The sequence below is a fragment of the Oncorhynchus keta genome, chromosome 18, assembly GCF_023373465.1.
Source record: "Oncorhynchus keta strain PuntledgeMale-10-30-2019 chromosome 18, Oket_V2, whole genome shotgun sequence".
Classification (NCBI taxonomy): Eukaryota; Metazoa; Chordata; class Actinopteri; order Salmoniformes; family Salmonidae; genus Oncorhynchus; species Oncorhynchus keta.
Genome location: NC_068438.1, coordinates 28,195,225 through 28,214,153, shown reverse-complemented (window position 1 = coordinate 28,214,153; position 18,929 = coordinate 28,195,225). Strand labels below are relative to the sequence as shown.

General features: G+C 44.6%; 1 protein-coding gene across 3 annotated transcripts in view; it reads left to right on the top strand.

Moving 5' to 3' along the window:
- Positions 1–18,929, top strand: part of LOC118370744 (unconventional myosin-XVIIIa-like) — a 176,896-nt gene that overhangs the window by 63,410 nt on the left and 94,557 nt on the right. The window lies entirely within an intron of this gene.

The window sequence follows — 18,929 nt, the reverse complement described above, 5'->3', positions numbered from 1 at the left end:
ATGCTGTAATGTAATGTCAGGCTAACATCTCTGAGTGACATCCTGTTAGACTCCTTCATGTAATGTCAGGCTAACATCTCTGAGTGACATCCTGTTAGACGCTGTAATGTAATGTCAGGCTAACATTTCTGAGTGACATCCTGTTAGACTCCTTAATGTAATGTCAGGCTAACATCTCTGAGTGACATCCTGTTAGACTCCTTAATGTAATGGCAGGCTAACATCTCTGAGTGACATCCTGTTAGACGCTGTAATGTAATGTCAGGCTAACATCACTGAGTGACATCCTGTTAGACTCCTTAATGTAATGTCAGGATAACATCTCTGAGTGACATCCTGTTAGACTCCTTAATGTAATGTCAGGCTAACATCTCTGAGTGACATCCTGTTAGATGCTGTAATGTAATGTCAGGCTAACATCTCTGAGTGACATCCTGTTAGACTCCTTAATGTAATGTCAGGCTAACATCCCTGAGTGACATCCTGTTAGACTCCTTAATGTAATGTCAGGCTAACATCTCTGAGTGACATCCTGTTAGACTCCTTAATTTAATGTCAGGCTAACATCTCTGAGTGACATCCTGTTAGACTCCTTAATGTAATGTCAGGCTAACATCTCTGAGTGACATCCTGTTAGACTCATTAATGTAATGTCAGGCTAACATCTCTGAGTGACATCCTGTTAGACACTGTAATGTAATGTCAGGCTAACATCTCTGAGTGACATCCTGTTTGACGCTGTAATGTAATGTCAGGCTAACATCTCTGAGTGACATCCTGTTAGACGCTGTAATGTAATGTCAGGCTAACATCTCTGAGTGACATCCTGTTAGACTCCTTAATGTAATGTCAGGCTAACATCTCTGAGTGACATCCTGTTAGACACTGTAATGTAATGTCAGGCTAACATCACTGAGTGACATCCTGTTAGACGCTGTAATGTAATGTCAGGCTAACATCTCTGAGTGACATCCTGTTAGACGCTGTAATGTAATGTCAGGCTAACATCTCTGAGTGACATCCTGTTAGACTCCTTAATGTAATGTCAGGCTAACATCTCTGAGTGACATCCTGTTAGACTCATTAATGTAATGTCAGGCTAACATCTCTGAGTGACATCCTGTTAGACACTGTAATGTAATGTCAGGCTAACATCTCTGAGTGACATCCTGTTTGACGCTGTAATGTAATGTCAGGCTAACATCTCTGAGTGACATCCTGTTAGATGCTGTAATGCAATGTCAGGCTAACATCTCTGAGTGACATCCTGTTAGACTCCTTAATGTAATGTCAGGCTAACATCTCTGAGTGACATCCTGTTAGACTCCTTAATGTAATGTCATGCTAACATCTCTGAGTGACATCCTGTTAGACACTGTAATGTAATGTCAGGCTAACATCACTGAGTGACATCCTGTTAGACACTGTAATGTAATGTCAGGCTAACATCTCTGAGTGACATCCTGTTAGACGCAGTAATGTAATGTCAGGCTAACATCACTGAGTGACATCCTGTTAGACGCTGTAATGTAATGTCAGGCTAACATCTCTGAGTGACATCCTGTTAGACGCTGTAATGTAATGTCAGGCTAACATCTCTGAGTGACATCCTGTTAGACTCCTTAATGTAATGTCAGGCTAACATCTCTGAGTGACATCCTGTTAGACTCATTAATGTAATGTCAGGCTAACATCTCTGAGTGACATCCTGTTAGACACTGTAATGTAATGTCAGGCTAACATCTCTGAGTGACATCCTGTTTGACGCTGTAATGTAATGTCAGGCTAACATCTCTGAGTGACATCCTGTTAGATGCTGTAATGCAATGTCAGGCTAACATCTCTGAGTGACATCCTGTTAGACGCTGTAATGTAATGTCAGGCTAACATCTCTGAGTGACATCCTGTTAGACTCCTTAATGTAATGTCATGCTAACATCTCTGAGTGACATCCTGTTAGACACTGTAATGTAATGTCAGGCTAACATCACTGAGTGACATCCTGTTAGACGCTGTAATGTAATGTCAGGCTAACATCTCTGAGTAACATCCTGTTAGACGCTGTAATGTAATGTCATGCTAACATCTCTGAGTGACATCCTGTTAGACGCTGTAATGTAATGTCAGGCTAACATCACTGAGTGACATCCTGTTAGACGCTGTAATGTAATGTCAGGCTAACATCTCTGAGTGACATCCTGTTAGACGCTGTAATGTAATGTCAGGCTAACATCTCTGAGTGACATCCTGTTAGACTCCTTAATGTAATGTCAGGCTAACATCTCTGAGTGACATCCTGTTAGACTCCTTAATGTAATGTCAGTCTAACATCTCTGAGTGACATCCTGTTAGACTCCTTAATGTAATGTCATGCTAACATCTCTGAGTGACATCCTGTTAGACACTGTAATGTAATGTCAGGCTAACATCACTGAGTGACATCCTGTTAGACGCTGTAATGTAATGTCAGGCTAACATCTCTGAGTGACATCCTGTTAGACGCTGTAATGTAATGTCATGCTAACATCTCTGAGTGACATCCTGTTAGACGCTGTAATGTAATGTCAGGCTAACATCACTGAGTGACATCCTGTTAGACGCTGTAATGTAATGTCAGGCTAACATCTCTGAGTGACATCCTGTTAGACGCTGTAATGTAATGTCAGGCTAACATCTCTGAGTGACATCCTGTTAGACTCCTTAATGTAATGTCAGGCTAACATCTCTGAGTGACATCCTGTTAGACTCCTTAATGTAATGTCAGGCTAACATCTCTGAGTGACATCCTGTTAGACTCCTTAATGTAATGTCAGGCTAACATCTCTGAGTGACATCCTGTTAGAATCCTTAATGTAATGTCAGTCTAACATCTCTGAGTGACATCCTGTTAGACTCCTTAATGTAATGTCAGGCTAACATCTCTGAGTGACATCCTGTTAGACTCCTTAATGTAATGTCAGGCTAACATCTCTGAGTGACATCCGGTTAGAATCCTTAATGTAATGTCAGTCTAACATCTCTGAGTGACTACTCCTAAGGACAACTCCCGTAATGACGTCTGGGCTCTGTGTGTGTGGGGAAATATTACGTAAGCAACTGCTCATGTGCTAGGGTGTCCAATATTCATCCGCTTCTTATTGTGAGGTGCATGATCTGCACAGCTCCAGACAGGATCAACAAATGACAATGGATTTGTTATGGGACTTTGACCATCAGACACATGCAGTGTGTGTGTTTGTGTGTTTGTGCGTGTTTACTCACCCCTGGGACCTGTCTGATGAGGCAGCTTGAGCACAGAGTTGTCCCAGTGAGGTGGAGATACTCTTTGCCCCCAGCTTTATTTGTGTGCGTGTGTGTGCCTGTTATGAATGTTAGTGTGTGAGTGCCTGTGTGTGCACACATGTTGGTCTATGTGAGTGTGTTCATACCGTCACACTCCCTCTCATTTTCTCCCCATCTCCCAGTTTAATATTTCCCTACTAAACTTAACAAACCTAGAGACTGTAAAGCTAATCACTGTGGCCCAACACACAGCTAAGCTGAACAATCTTATTACAATCACCCAAGTCCATCACTGACCACTATACAGGACACAGGAAGACTCTGGCTTTTTAAATCTATAGTTGTAACCTGACTTGGGACCGTATGTGTGCTCATTCCTAATAATCATAAACAACAACATGTGAGGGAAATTGAGAAAAGGAGCTTTTAAAGGTCTCTGAAGCCTCACTCTGATTGATCACAGACACTGTAACCTGTCACATGGTTCTAACCCAAATGTACACCCATTATTACATACTATATTACATTCTGTCAGTAAGACTGATGACCAATGATCATTACACACACATTAGATTGTTATGATGACACATTATTACTATTGACAGTAATTATTGACTGTGTTATTACACATTGTAAAACAGTGCCTATACTGTGCCTATATGTTTAGTGTATGCAGGCAGAGCTGGAATTTAAATGTACAAGCGCATAACTGGCCTGAGGGCTTGGCCATGTTAAAAGATATTGATGTTGTGCCCTCTCTCTCCACTCCAACCCCCAACCCCTGATCTATGTTGCTCATTCGTCTAGTTATTGAGCGGCCACCCCAGCACAACCCATCCCAGCTGACAGAGCAGAATGTGATTGGCTGTTGATGTGCTCGTGACCCTATAGAACTTCTCCCCTGACACACAGGGTCAGAGGTCAGAGGCCACATTCCACAGAGATTACAACAGCAGCCACATAGAATTAGCCTGCCTGTCCTGGCTGCCATGGAAACAAGCATCGATTGTGGCATTGCAGTGCCTGTACCCAGAAGGAAGGGCTATAGAGGGGAGGAGAGATGAGAGGGGGAGGAGGAGAGGAGAAGAGGAGGTAGGAAGAATGGAGGCGAGCGTTCTTGTATGTGTGTTCTGTAGTACTGTGTGTGTGCAACCCTTCTGCTAACAGCTGAACACAGCTGTGTCTACTGACGTCAGCCCTGATCTGGCCTATAGCCTAGCTGTGATTGACCTGGCCTATATCCTAGCTGTGATTGACCTGGCCTATAGCCTAGCTGTGATTGTCCTGGCCTATAGCCTAGCTGTGATTGACCTGGCCTATAGTCTAGCTGTAACTGACCTGACCTATAGCCTAGCTGTAACTGACCTGGCCAATAGCCTATCTGTGACCGACCTGGCCTATCGCCTAGCTGTAACTGACCTGACCTATAGCCTAGCTGTAACTGACCTGGCCAATAGCCTATCTGTGACTGACCTGGCCTATCGCCTAGCTGTAAGTGATCTGGCCTATAGTCTAGCTGTGACTGACCTGGCCTATAACCCAGCTGTAACTGACCTGGCCTATAGTCTATCTGTGACTGACCTGGCCTATAGTCTAGCTGTGACTGACCTGGCTTATAGTCTAGCTGTGACTGACCTGGCCTATAGCCTAGCTGTGTCTGACCTGGCCTATAGCCTAGCTGTGATTGACCTGGCCTATAGCCTAGCTGTAACTTACCTGGCCTATAGCCTATCTGTGACTGACCTGGCCTATCGCCTAGCTGTAACCGACCTGACCTATAGCCTATCTGTGACTGACCTGGCCTATCGCCTAGCTGTAACTGATCTGGCCTATCGCCTAGCTGTAACTGATCTGGCCTATCGCCTAGCTGTAACTGACCTGGCCTATAGTCTAGCTGTGACTGACCTGACCTATAGTCTAGCTGTGACTGACCTGACCTATAGTCTAGCTGTGACTGACCTGACCTATAGTCTAGCTGTGACTGACCTGACCTATAGTCTAGCTGTGACTGACCTGGCCTATAGTCTAGCTGTGACTGACCTGGCCTATAGTCTAGCTGTGACTGACCTGACCTATAGTCTAGCTGTGACTGACCTGACCTATAGTCTAGCTGTGACTGACCTGACCTATAGTCTAACTGTGACTGACCTGACCTATAGTCTAGCTGTGACTGACCTGACCTATAGTCTAGCTGTGACTGACCTGGCCTATAGTCTAGCTGTGACTGACCTGACCTATAGTCTAGCTGTGACTGACCTGGCCTATAGTCTAACTGTGACTGACCCGACCTATAGTCTAGCTGTGACTGACCTGGCCTATAGTCTAGCTGGGATTGACCTGGTTTATAGTCCAGCTGTAACTGACCTGGCTTATAGTCTAGCCGTGACTGACCTGACCTATAGTCTAGCTGTGACTGACCTGGCCTATAGTCTAGCCGTGACTGACCTGACCTATAGTCTAGCTGGGATTGACCTGGCTTATAGTCTAGCCGTGACTGACCTGACCTATAGTCTAGCTGGGATTGACCTGGCCTATAGTCTAGCTGTGATTGACCTGACCTATAGTCTAGCTGTGACTGACCTGGCCTATAGTCTAACTGTGATTGACCTGACCTATAGTCTAGCTGTGACTGACCTGACCTATAGTCTAGCTGTAACTGACCTGGCCTATAGTCTAACTGTGATTGACCTGACCTATAGTCTAGCTGTGATTGACCTGACCTATAGCCTAGCTGTAACTGACCTGACCTATAGTCTAGCTGTGACTGACCTGACCTATAGTCTAGCTGTGACTGACCTGGCCTATAGTCTAGCTGTGACTGACCTGGCCTATAGTCTAGCCGTGACTGACCTGACCTATAGTCTAGCTGTGACTGACCTGGCCTATAGTCTAGCTGTGACTGACCTGGCCTATAGTCTAGCTGTGATTGACCTGACCTATAGTCTAGCTGTGACTGACCTGACCTATAGTCTAGCTGTGACTGACCTGGCCTATAGTCTAGCTGTAACTGACCTGACATATAGTCTAGCTGTGACTGACCTGACCTATAGTCTAGCTGTGACTGACCTGACCTATAGTCTAGCTGTGACTGACCTGGCCTATAGTCTAGCTGTGACTGACCTGGCCTATAGTCTAGCTGTGATTGACCTGACCTATAGTCTAGCTGTGACTGACCTGACCTATAGTCTAGCTGTAACTGACCTGGCCTATAGTCTAGCCGTGACTGACCTGACCTATAGTCTAGCTGTGACTGACCTGAACTATAGCCTAGCTGTGACTGACCTGGCCTATAGTCTAGCCGTGACTGACCTGACCTATAGTCTAGCTGGGATTGACCTGGTTTATAGTCTAGCTGTGACTGACCTGACCTATAGTCTAGCTGTAACTGACCTGGCTTATAGTCTAGCCGTGACTGACCTGACCTATAGTCTAGCTGTGACTGACCTGGCCTATAGTCTAGCTGTGACTGACCTGACCTATAGTCTAGCTGGGATTGACCTGGCTTATAGTCTAGCCGTGACTGACCTGACCTATAGTCTAGCTGGGATTGACCTGACTTATAGTCTAGCTGTGACTGACCTGACCTATAGTCTAGCTGTAACTGACCTGGCCTATAGTCTAGCTGTGACTGACCTGACCTATAGTCTAGCTGGGATTGACCTGGTTTATAGTCTAGCCGTGACTGACCTGACCTATAGTCTAGCTGGGATTGACCTGACTTATAGTCTAGCTGTGACTGACCTGACCTATAGTCTAGCTGTAACTGACCTGGCCTATAGTCTAGCTGTGACTGACCTGACCTATAGTCTAGCTGTAACTGACCTGGCTTATAGTCTAGCTGTAACTGACCTGGCCTATAGCCTAGCCGTGACTGACCTGACCTATAGCCTAGCTGTGACTGACCTGGACTATAGCCTAGCTGTAACTGACCTGACCTATAGTCTAGCTGTGACTGACCTGGCCTATAGTCTATCTGTGACTGACCTGGCCTATAGTCTAGCTGTGACTGACCTGGCCTATAGTCTAGATGTGACTGACCTGACCTATAGTCTAGCTGTGACTGACCTGGCCTATAGTCTAGCCGTGACTGACCTGACCTATAGTCTAGCTGGGATTGACCTGGCTTATAGTCTAGCTGTAACTGACCTGGCCTATAGTCTAGCTGTGACTGACCTGACCTATAGTCTAGCTGTAACTGACCTGGCCTATAGTCTAGCCGTGACTGACCTGACCTATAGTCTAGCTGGGATTGACCTGACTTATAGTCTAGCTGTAACTGACCTGGCCTATAGTCTGGTTGTAACTGACCTGGCCTATAGTCTAGCTGTAACAGACCTGGCCTATAGTCTAGCCGTGACTGACCTGACCTATAGTCTAGCTGGGATTGACCTGACTTATAGCCTAGCTGTAACTGACCTGGCCTATAGTCTGGTTGTAACTGACCTGACCTATAGCCTAGTAGCCTAGCTGTGACTGACCTGGCCTATAGCCTAGCTGTGACTGACCTGGACTATAGCCTAGCTGTAACTGACCTGGCCTATAGTCTAGCCGTGACTGACCTGACCTATAGTCTAGCTGGGATTGACCTATAGTCTAGCTGTGACTGACCTGGCCTATAGCCTAGCTGTGATTGACCTGGCCTATAGCCTAGCTGTGACTGACCTATAGCCTGGCTGTGACTGACCTGGCATATAGCCTAGCCGTAACTGACCTGGCCTATAGCTTAGCTGTGACTGACCTATAGTCTAGCTGTGACTGACCTGGCCTAAAGTCTGGCTGTGACTGACCTGACCTATAGTCCAGCTGTAACTGACCTGACCTATAGTCTAGCTGTAACTGACCTGGCCTATAGTCTAGCTGTAACTGACCTGGCCTATAGTCTAGCTGTGACTGACCGGGCCTGTAGTCTAATTGTAACTGACCTGGCCTATAGCCTAGCTGTAACTGAACTGGCCTATCGTTGAGCTGTGACTGACCGAGCCTGTAGTCTAATTGTAACTGACCTGGCCTATAGCCTAGCCGTGACTGACCTGACCTTTAGTCTAGCTGTGACTGACTGGGCCTATAGTCTCACTGTAACTGACCTGGCCTATAGTCTAGCTGTGACTGACCGGGCCTATAGTCTAGCTGTAACTGACTGGGCCTGTAGTCTAGCTGTAACTGACTGGGCCTGTAGTCTAGCTGTAACTGACCTGGCCTATAGTCTAGCTGTAACTGACCGGGCCTATAGTCTAGCTGTAACTGACTGGGCCTGTAGTCTAATTGTAACTGACCTGGCCTATAGCCTAGCCGTGACTGACCTGGCCTATAGCCTAGCCGTGACTGACCTGGCCTATAGCCTAGCCGTGACTGACCTGGCCTATAGCCTAGCTGTAACTGACCTGGCCATTCTTAAAAAACATAAGCCTATGCAACATTAACCAATTAAAAACAGTTCTGTAGCACTGAGTTTTATACAGTAGGCTATAGGCCAATAGACTTATAGACTTATAATGTGTTGTATTACTTGTGAGGCACAGCTGAGTGAGCATAATAAATAAATATAAATATACTGAACAAAAATATAAATGCAATAAATTCAATGGGGGTGCCACAGGGTTCAATTCTCGGGCCGACTCTTTTCTCTGTATATATCAATGATGTTGCTCTTGCTGCGGGCGATTCCCTGATCCACCTCTACGCAGACGACACCATTCTATATACTTTCGGCCGGTGATTGGACACTGTGCTATCTAACCTCCAAACGAGCTTCAATGCCATACAACACTCCTTCCGTGGCCTCCAACTGCTCTTAAACGCTAGTAAAACTAAATGCATGCTTTTCAACCGATCGCTGCCTGCACCCGCATGCCCGACTAGCATCACCACCCTGGATGGTTTCCGACCTTGAATATGTGGACATCTATAAGTACCTAGGTGTCTGGCTAGACTGCAAACTCTCCTTCCAGACTCATATCAAACATCTCCAATCGTAAATCAAATCAAGAGTCGGCTTTCTATTCCGCAACAAAGCCTCCTTCACTCACGCCGCCAAGCTTACCCTAGTAAAACTGACTATCCTACCGATCCTCGACTTCGGCGATGTCATCTACAAAATGGCTTCCAACACTCTACTCAGCAAACTGGATGCAGTCTATCACAGTGCCACCAGTTTTGTCACTAAAGCACCTTATACCACCCACCACTGCGACTTGTATGCTCTAGTCGGCTGGCCCTCGCTACATATTCGTCGCCAGACCCACTGGCTCCAGGTCATCTACAAGTCCATGCTAGGTAAAGCTCCGCCTTATCTCAGTTCACTGGTCACGATTGCAACACCCATCCATCCGTAGCACGCGCTCCAGCAGGTGTATCTCACTGATCATCCCTAAAGCCAACACCTCATTTGGCCGCCTTTCGTTCCAGTACTCTGCTGCCTGTGACTGGAACAAACTGCAAAAATCGCTGAAGCTGGAGACTTTTATCTCCCTCACCAACTTCAAACATCAGCTATCTGAGCAGCTAACCGATCGCTGCAGCTGTACATAGTCTATTGGTAAATAGCTCACCCATTTTCACCTACCTCATCCCCATACTGTTTTTATTAATTTACTTTTCTGCTCTTTTGCACACCAATATCTCTACCTGTACATGACCATCTGATCATTTATCACTCCAGTGTTAATCTGCAAAATTGTAATTATTCGCCTACCTCCTCATGCCTTTTGCACACATTGTATATAGACTCCCCTTTTTTTTCTACTGTGTTATTGACTTGTTAATTGTTTACTCCATGTGTAACTCTGTGTTGTCTGCTCACACTGCTATGCTTTATCTTGGCCAGGTCGCAGTTGCAAATGAGAACTTGTTCTCAACTAGCCTACCTGGTTAAATAAAGGTGAAATTAAAAATAAAAAATAAAAAAAATATGATTTTATTGAGTTACAGATCATATAAGGAAATCAGTCACTTGAAATAAGTTCATTAGGCCCTAATTTACAGATTTCACATGGTTGGGCAATGGCGCAGCCATGATTGGGCCTGGGAGGGCACAAGGTGCAACTGTGTAATGATCATGCTGTTTTATCAGCTTCTTGCTAGGCCACACCTGTCAGGTGCATGGAATATGTTGGAAAATTAGAAATGGTCACTAACAGGGATGTAAACCAATTTGTGCACAACATTTGAGAGAAATACGTTTTTTGTGCCAATGGAACGTTTCTAGGATATTTTATTCCAGCTCATGAAACATGGGACCAACACTTTACATGTTTTGTTTATATTTTTGTTGTTTATAATTTATTTACTGGACTGATGGCCAGCATCTGATGGTCAGTCTGAGGGGAGGGAGTAGCAGTGAAACTGCCTCTTACCCGACTCATAGTCCCTTCGCTCGCCCCTCCATCCGTTGAGAAAAAGGGGCAGTCTTCCATTTGATGGCGAAACTCAAGTCGCACTGCATTATTTCTGCCTCATGCACCAATTCACGTTGTTACTCCTATGACCAGAGAAAGTGAAATTTTCCACGATATTAAAAAAGACACAAGCCGATAATAACAACACAAGCTTATGGGAACACTTGGCTGTAGTCATTCATTACAGCTGCAGTACTGGTTGTAGTGTGAGTGGATGTGGATAGAACATACGTTTTATGACTTATAAAACTGTTGAACAAAGTGTTGACAGTGCTGAACAACAACTTAAACATGAACTTACTGATAAAAACAGCAGCTGTTTGCTGTATCCGTTGAGTCTCTTTCTAGTCCGGTTTTAAATGTTTTGAAATCTCACAGTATCAACTTTGCTGTGTTAGGGGCTTATTTTTACAGTCTATGGCTCGAGGAAACCGTGCAGACGCTGTGATCTGAGCTATCTGATTGGCCAGCGGGCCTGCCAGGTAGGCGGAGTTCTACCTTCAGACACATGAAATGGTTCAAAATGGCAACAGTTTGCCTTCCCGGCGCTAGTGCTGTTGAATCAAGTGCACCTATCGCCAACAGGGCAAAACGATACATTTAGTTTTTTTTCCTTTACTGAAATGTTTGGTGATTGACTAGGAAGGAATGCCTTGGAGATCGACCAGTCGATCACCCGGCTGACCAAGCCATGTGAAGTGAGATTTATCTCCAACTGAGGAGCACTAGTCTGGAGAGAGTTCTCATTGACTTTGTGTGTTCTAAACACCTGTTCTATAATATTCTCCTAGACTAGAGGGCAGTATAATACTATAGGCTACTTTACTTACTGAACAATATATTCTTTGACTTGACTGGGTATCTCAGACGTCAATTACCAGTTTTAAAAGAATATAGCCCATGGCTTCTCTGGTTGCATATCACACAAATGAAGTGTCATGAATATATTTAACCTCTGTATATATAGGGTTAAATGCCAAGGTTGTGTAATGGCTTGCTTGCCTTTGCCCTCTCTGACCCTGCTCTGATCAGGCTTGGTGTGTTCACACTGGCGGGCTAAGAGCCTTGTTGTGTGCTCGCCTGGCTTCCTTTTGTGAGGAGGGGGTTAGGACTGGTTTGTGTGTGTGTGTTTGTGCCTCTTTAGTATGTGAGTGAATAACTGTGTCTTTAGTATGTGAGTGAATAACTGTGTCTTTAGTATGTGAGTGAATAACTGTGTCTTTAGTGTGTGTGTGTGTGTGTGTGTGTGTGTGTGTGTGTGTGTGTGTGTGTGTGTGTGTGTGTGTGTGTGTGTGTGTGTGTGTGTGTGTGTGTGTGTGACAGTGACCAAGATCTTCCACCCTGGATCACAGTGGAGATATGGCGACTTGAGCCCAGTCAGGCGTGGTCTCTCTCTATGCAGCACTCTGCAACAAAGTTTCACCAGATGTCAGCCTCTGTCTCTCTGTCTGCTTGTCTGCCACTGCCTGTCTGCCACAGTCTGCCACTGCCTGCCTGTCTTCCACTGTCTGCCTGCCTGCCTGTCTGCCTCCCTGTTTGCTACTGTCTGCCTGTCTGTCTGCTACTGTCTGCCTGTCTGTCTGTCTGTCTGTCTGCCTGTCTACTACCCACCCATACATACTGTACATACATACAGCCCTGTGTGGAAGTATTTGGGCTCAGCTCTAATGCAGTGTACTCCTATGGATTAGTGGTGCTGATGTACAGTACATGGTTCCTAATGGACTCGCTGTCATGTGGATTTGAGACACATTGGTTAACATTAGCAGGGAAGTGTACAAAGGCATCAACTGTGTTTATGATAGTGAGGGCACAGACTGCTCAATACATTGGAATGTAGAAAATATGATGCTATTGTTGCCGTTAGGTTTTTTTGTTCGCTTCAGCACTTGTCTTATAAGGGATGGAAAATGTGGGCACTTGATCTGTTTCTCCATAGCCACTTGTGTTCATTACAGTAGGTAAAAACAAGGTCAGACTTGTGGCGGTCCTGCTGCATAGGCGCTGTATGGGGATGAGCAATGGATGCCAGGTACGCATCACACATTCTGTCTCAAGTTCTGTGATACACACACACACACACACACACACACACACACACACACACACACACACACACACACACACACACACACACACACACACACACACACACACACACACACACACACACACACACACACACACACACACACACACACTCTAAATCCCTCTCTACCCCCATTCTTCATTATCTCTGATGTCATTCTGAGCTTTGTAATCACAAGTTAAATCCATGAAACCCAGACAGTCAGTGACTGTGTGTCTCCTCCCAGTTCAAGAGATGCTATCAGTCTGTGTTAGCCACGCCAGGGATGTGTACTGTACACTGCAGTGCTGCTAAGAATAGATTCTCCTCTTGAGGCCAAGAGCCCAGAGAGGAGAGGACCCAGAGGCTGTGTGTGTCTGTGTTTGTGTGTGTGTACACAGGAGGAGGCTTCTCTTAATATGACTATGAGATGGAGAGACAGGGATGGGGAGGGAGGGCTGTTTGCATACATTATCTAAACAAGCAGCCCTGGCCAGAGTGGCCTTCAAGAGCCAGAAGTTACCCTCTACTCCAGGCTGGCATCATTACAACCTAGGTGACTTACAGGGAGGGGTTGAACAAGGGAGGATACTCTATTGTCTTGTCTGACTAGCTGGCAGATAGTGAGCTCTATTCTGAACATAACATCATGGTCTCCATAAGGACTGACTAGCTGACAGATAGTGAGCTCTATTCTGAACATAACATCATGGTCTCCATAAGGACTGACTAGCTGACAGATAGTGAGCTCTATTCTGAACATAACATCATGGTCTCCATAAGGACTGACTAGCTGACAGATAGTGAGCTCTATTCTGAACATAACATCATGGTCTCCATAAGGACTGACTAGCTGACAGATAGTGAGCTCTATTCTGAACATAACATCATGGTCTCCATAAGGACTGACTAGCTGACAGATAGTGAGCTCTATTCTGAACATAACATCATGGTCTCCATAAGGACTGACTAGCTGACAGATAGTGAGCTCTATTCTGAACATAACATCATGGTCTCCATAAGGACTGACTAGCTGGCAGATAGTGAGCTCTATTCTGAACATAACATCATGGTCTCCATAAGGACTGACTAGCTGACAGATAGTGAGCTCTATTCTGAACATAACATCATGGTCTCCATAAGGACTGACTAGCTGACAGATAGTGAGCTCTATTCTGAACATAACATCATGGTCTCCATAAGGACTGACTAGCTGACACATAGTGAGCTCTATTCTGAACATAACATCATGGTCTCCATAAGGACTGACTAGCTGACAGATAGTGAGCTCTATTCTGAACATAACATCATGGTCTCCATAAGGACTGACTAGCTGACAGATAGTGAGCTCTATTCTGAACATAACATCATGGTCTCCATAAGGACTGACTAGCTGGCAGATAGTGAGCTCTATTCTGAACATAACATCATGGTCTCCATAAGGACTGACTAGCTGACAGATAGTGAGCTCTATTCTGAACATAACATCATGGTCTCCATAAGGACTGACTAGCTGGCAGATAGTGAGCTCTATTCTGAACATAACATCATGGTCTCCATAAGGACTGACTAGCTGACAGATAGTGAGCTCTATTCTGAACATAACACCATGGTCTCCATAAGGACTGACTAGCTGACAGATAGTGAGCTCTATTCTGAACATAACATCATGGTCTCCATAAGGACTGACTAGCTGACAGATAGTGAGCTCTATTCTGAACATAACATCATGGTCTCCATAAGGATTGACTAGCTGGCAGATAGTGAGCTCTATTCTGAACATAACATCATGGTCTCCATAAGGACTGACTAGCTGACAGATAGTGAGCTCTATTCTGAACATAACATCATGGTCTCCATAAGGACTGACTAGCTGGCAGATAGTGAGCTCTATTCTGAACATAACACCATGGTCTCCATAAGAACTGACTAGCTGACAGATAGTGAGCTCTATTCTGAACATAACATCATGGTCTCCATAAGGACTGATTAGCTGACAGATAGTGAGCTCTATTCTGAACATAACATCATGGTCTCCATAAGGACTGACTAGCTGACAGATAGTGAGCTCTATTCTGAACATAACATCATGGTCTCCATAAGGACTGACTAGCTGACAGATAGTGAGCTCTATTCTGAACATAACATCATGGTCTCCATAAGGACTGACTAGCTGACAGATAGTGAACTCTATTCTGAACATAACATCATGGTCTCCATAAGGACTGACTAGCTGACAGATAGTGAGCTCTATTCTGAACATAACATCATGGTCTCCATAAGGACTGACTAGCTGGCAGATAGTGAGCTCTATTCTGAACATAACATCATGGTCTCCATAAGGACTGACTAGCTGACAGATAGTGAGCTCTATTCTGAACATAACATCATGGTTCCATAAGGACTGACTAGCTGACACATAGTGAGCTCTATTCTGAACATAACATCATGGTCTCCATAAGGACTGACTAGCTGACAGATAGTGAGCTCTATTCTGAACATAACATCATGGTCTCCATAAGGACTGACTAGCTGACAGATAGTGAGCTCTATTCTGAACATAACATCATGGTCTCCATAAGGACTGACTAGCTGACAGATAGTGAGCTCTATTCTGAACATAACATCATGGTCTCCATAAGGACTGACTAGCTGACAGATAGTGAGCTCTATTCTGAACATAACATCATGGTCTCCATAAGGACTGACTAGCTGGCAGATAGTGAGCTCTATTCTGATCATAACATCATGGTCTCCATAAGGACTGACTAGCTGACAGATAGTGAGCTCTATTCTGAACATAACATCATGGTCTCCATAAGGACTGACTAGCTGACACATAGTGAGCTCTATTCTGAACATAACATCATGGTCTCCATAAGGACTGACTAGCTGACAGATAGTGAGCTCTATTCTGAACATAACATCATGGTCTCCATAAGGACTGACTAGCTGACACATAGTGAGCTCTATTCTGAACATAACATCATGGTCTCCATAAGGACTGACTAGCTGGCAGATAGTGAGCTCTATTCTGAACATAACATCATGGTCTCCATAAGGACTGACTAGCTGACAGATAGTGAGCTCTATTCTGAACATAACATCATGGTCTCCATAAGGACTGACTAGCTGGCAGATAGTGAGCTCTATTCTGAACATAACATCATGGTCTCCATAAGGACTGACTAGCTGACAGATAGTGAGCTCTATTCTGAACATAACATCATGGTCTCCATAAGGACTGACTAGCTGACAGATAGTGAGCTCTATTCTGAACATAACATCATGGTCTCCATAAGGACTGACTAGCTGACAGATAGTGAGCTCTATTCTGAACATAACATCATGGTCTCCATAAGGACTGACTAGCTGACAGATAGTGAGCTCTATTCTGAACATAACATCATGGTCTCCATAAGGACTGACTAGCTGACAGATAGTGAGCTCTATTCTGAACATAACATCATGGTCTCCATAAGGACTGACTAGCTGACAGATAGTGAGCTCTATTCTGAACATAACATCATGGTCTCCATAAGGACTGACTAGCTGACAGATAGTGAGCTCTATTCTGAACATAACATCATGGTCTCCATAAGGACTGACTAGCTGACAGATAGTGAGCTCTATTCTGAACATAACATCATGGTCTCCATAAGGACTGACTAGCTGACAGATAGTGAGCTCTATTCTGAACATAACATCATGGTCTCCATAAGGACTGACTAGCTGACAGATAGTGAGCTCTATTCTGAACATAACATCATGGTCTCCATAAGGACTGACTAGCTGACAGATAGTGAGCTCTATTCTGAACATAACATCAAGGTCTCCATAAGGACTGACTAGCTGACAGATAGTGAGCTCTATTCTGAACATAACATCATGGTCTCCATAAGGACTGACTAGCTGACAGATAGTGAGCTCTATTCTGAACATAACATCATGGTCTCCATAAGGACTGACTAGCTGACAGATAGTGAGCTCTATTCTGAACATAACATCATGGTCTCCATAAGGACTGACTAGCTGACAGATAGTGAACTCTATTCTGAACATAACATCATGGTCTCCATAAGGACTGACTAGCTGACAGATAGTGAGCTCTATTCTGAACATAACATCATGGTCTCCATAAGGACTGCTGAAGACCGATTTGGTTTCATATTATAGCTTTCATAACACCTGCCTTATGGGCCAGGAGAACACTCAACATAGACTGGAGCCTGCCAAGGTAGTGTGTGTGTGTGTGTGTGTGTGTGTGTGTGTGTGTGTGTGTGTGTGTGTGTGTGTGTGTGTGTGTGTGTGTGTGTGTGTGTGTGTGTGTGTGTGTGTGTGTGTGTGTGTGTGTGTGTGTGTGTGTGTGTGTGTGTGTGTGTGTGTGTGCGTGCGTGCGTGCGTGCATGCGTGCGTGTGTGTGGAGCTAATGTTTGTCCTCTGATTACCATAAAGGGTATCATTGTGCCTTAGTTAACTACTGTATTGGCTGTGGCTATTCTTTGTTTGAGTCAGTGTTTTGGGAGTTTTTAAAGACAAAACCTTAAACAAACAACAGCGTGTGTTTGTGGGCTTATGTAGACGTTGTGTGTGTCTCTTTCTGTAGTAATGTGAAAGATGAGTAAAGTGTGTGATGGTAGAGGACTTGGATTAGAGGTGATGTGTAATGGTATACTGATATGGATCCACATAACGGTATGTATTTTTACAATACCGTCTAAAACAAAAAGTTCTACAATTTGGACTACTTCACTTTTAGTTTTCATCTAGTTTGGTTGAGTATAAAATTAGAATGGAGAAAGCCCATTAAAACCATGTATAATTTATTTGTTGTCATCCTAGGGTCATGCTCTACTCATAAAACACGAAGAACCTTAAAACCAAAAACACTGCCATACCGTAAAAAACAAGAAAAATGTTGGGATATTATATTTTGGCCATAATATGGCACAGCCCTCAGTTGTACTCGTCTGTGTATGATGGGAGACATGTCGAAGGCTGGCCAGGACATGTCTGATGACAGGCAACTAGGTTAGTCCCTGGGTGTCTCCCTCAGGGGACGTCAGTCATTGTTAGGAGCCAGTGACCATTATGACCATGTTACACAACTGACCTACAGTGCTGGAAAACTAGTGTGTTTGGCACTGATTTGAGAGGGTTCATTCCTCGATGACTTGTGTTATTCTCTAATACCCTTCCTCGATAGGATAGGCTCTCCTGTCAACAGGCCTGAGCGGCAGATGGTCACAGTGTTACAAAAGCACTCTTCTCTTCACATCCTGGTTCATACACACCAATCAACCTGGAAGACTAGGGATTAGGGAGAAAATCATAGTGTGTGTGCGTGTGTGTGTGTGTGTGTGTGTGTGTGTGTGTGTGTGTGTGTGTGTGTGTGTGTGTGTGTGTGTGTGTGTGTGTGTGTGTGTGTGTGTGTGTGTGTGTGTGTGTGTGTGTGTGTGTGTGTGTGTGTGTGTGTGTGTGAGCATGGTTCAATTCATTTTACATTCCTGTCAACTGAATTGGAATTCGTCGTGAGGGGGACCGACGGATTCATTCTCTGAATTGATAGGAATTTTAATCAAATGTAATCCAGATTTTGTTTTTGAAATGAAATGTGTGTTGTGAAATATAGGTCATTGTCCCCCCGTGGGTACAGTGAATATTGTGTTGAATACCATGCAGTTGAGTGTCGAGGGGGTTGGACATTCCACCTCTCTGCGTGTCATAGGCAGCATGTTATTCCTGTTATTCCCAGCTGACAAACTCATACCTTCATTTCCTCTTGGATCCTACTGTTTGCCATGCGTACAGCAGGATGGGAGCGCTGTCACACACATCACCCAACAGACACACTTCCCGGACCGCTCTCTCACTCACCATCAGTGTTCCCTGAAACAACTTCTATTTGCTGTTACAATGCTCATGTCATGAAATCAGATAGGTCTATCTGTACTATACTGTACCAGTAATCTATAAGGTTATTATGCATTAATACACACCCATACACACACACATCAAAATGAGAAGTTCATTCAGTGGCACTAACATATCTAGATGAAGCATGGATTGTAGACTATTCCATGTCACTGGTGCACAAGACGAGAAGGCTTGTCCTAATACTGTAGATGTCCTGGGATTTTACGTAGCATGCATGCAACCACACACACAAACTCAGTTACATCACT